This window comes from Propithecus coquereli, unplaced genomic scaffold (assembly GCF_000956105.1).
Source record: "Propithecus coquereli isolate 6110/MARCELLA unplaced genomic scaffold, Pcoq_1.0 Scaffold209, whole genome shotgun sequence".
NCBI classification, from domain to species: Eukaryota; Metazoa; Chordata; class Mammalia; order Primates; family Indriidae; genus Propithecus; species Propithecus coquereli.
Genome location: NW_012145967.1, coordinates 128,259 through 130,637, shown reverse-complemented (window position 1 = coordinate 130,637; position 2,379 = coordinate 128,259).

The following is a 2,379-nucleotide window of genomic DNA, read 5'->3' as shown; positions in this document are numbered from 1 at the left end:
ACCATGTTGTATATTTTAAATATGGACAGATTATTATATGCCAACTATATCTCAATAAAGTTCAATAAATCCCAAATAAAAATGTATTATCCCTTCTAAAGAAAAGATAGATTGAAAGCTATTCTTTAATTACACTTTATCGTAACGTGTGATCTACCCTGGATCACTAAAATAGAAAAAACAGCATGTAAATTATATTACTGGATTAGAAGACTTTTCAGTATTAATTACATCAAAAAAATCTGTTGTCAAGGATACTCCAAATGTTTGCTACTTTCACACTAAAAGCATTCATTTATCTTCTAATTTATTCTAATATGCTCTCAATCCATGCTTTCTGTCCATATTTCATTATAACCTTTAAAATGTCAGAACAGAAAAACTCCTTTAAGTTTTTATGTTGTTCCAGTTATTTAAAATGGAACAAATCCATAATTGGGGAAAAGATTTTATTGGATTATTTTTCTAGAGATGGGGTCTCATTATGTTGCCCAGGCTGGTCTCCAACTCCTAGGCTCAAGGAATCTTCCTTCCTCACTTTCCTCACTAGATGGGACCATAGGCTCAGGCCACTATGCCTGGCTATGGACAAAGGGTTTTTATAGCAATCACCATCATTCTAATTGACATGTTTGTATGTATCTGTATCGATATCTACCTTAAGCTTTATGTGTGTGTGTATATATGTATACACATAAACTATGTACATATAGCTTAAGCTGAACAACTCAATTATACATGTACATATATTTATTCCTCCATATATATGTACATATGAAGAAAACCCAAGTGTAAAAAGTCACAGGAGCTTTCTTCCTCCCTGCTTACAGCTCTTTCCTCACCACTTCTGACCACAGACATACCAAGGTACCTAATTCTGGTCTGAAAACTCTCAAAAAGGACAAACTTTTAATTTTACGATTATTTAAGATTTTCTTCAACAACAAAAATGATAATAAAGCTCCATTATTTAATCCATTTGGCAGTTATTTTATTTATCTTATTGTACTATAGTATCCCCACACTAATTGATGCTTACTGAGAGGAAGATCTGGCCCCATGACATTCCCCTGGAAGACCTGACAGCAGGCAACCCAAAGCAGTAAGCACAGCCTAGAAACTTAGTCATGGTGACTCCATCATCAGCGTGCGTCCCGCTCTTCCCAACATATTGGATCTTGGGAGAAGGAACATCTGCATAGTTCAGAGCCCTCCTTACAGATGCTTGTCCAAATTCTACCTTTAAGAATTAATGTGCCTGAAGATTCTAAAGTTCTCGTTTCAAATGCAAATTAGTGCATAAATAAAACAATGAGGTAAGTGTCTAAGAAAAAGCAGTTTCTGCTCATGTTACAGAAAGGAGGAGTACCAGGAAGGTAAAGAAAAAGACACCAAAGACAAATTTTACTCCTGATTATAATTTGGTCAAAGACCAATCTTATGTGTTCAAACCACTTATGGAATAAGCCATCTTGCTGAAATCAGTTTACTGGCCACCTACGTTGTTTTAAGCATAATAACTATGGTTAATTCTAGAAAGACAACTTAGCCATGGTCTTTGAGTTGTGGGAGTTCATCAACCAATGGAAGAATCAGACACATATAGAATCATTCATAATAAAATGTGGTAATAATAAAAGCAAACACTTTCATAAGGCTTTCTATGTGCTAGGCATTAAGTGAACTGCATATATTTATTAACTCATTTAATTTTCATAACTATACTATATGGTAGATATTTCAATTACCTTTATTTTACATATGAGGAAACTAAAGAGGAGATATTAAATAACTCCATAATGTTACAAAGATAAGAAAAGCCATAGCCCAAGCAGTCTGATTTCAATAAACTTTCCCTTGATTATTTCAGCATACAATTCTATAGCTGTGATATTAGCACAGATGTGACAAGAGCACAGAGCAGTGAGTTATGACTTCTGCTTAGGGGGCTCTAGGAAGGCTTTGCAGGAAAAGTTACTTGAGAGTCAGACCTTTAATGATGAACAGAATTTATCATGGTTAAGGAAAGTAATTTTGAGTTTACCATGACCTGATTTTTAATACCAGGAAAAGAATTCTTTGCTGTTATTTTCCTTTTTACAATTGGAGTTCCTCAAAGGAGGGAGATGTTTCACCCTGTGAACAGCTCACTAACTCATTTACAGACTGAGGAGATGATTTTTGAACTCAAATAAGCCCTCTAAGTGCTATTCAAAAAAAAAATTTATCCATGGAAGAGAAGAAATGAAAGGATGAATGAATGTGAGGCAAAGGGGGAGAAGTGTGCATTAAAATGATGTATAACATATAGTTGCAAAAATTCTCAACAAAATTCTAGCTAACCGAATCCAGGTGCTTATTAAGAAAATAATCCATCAC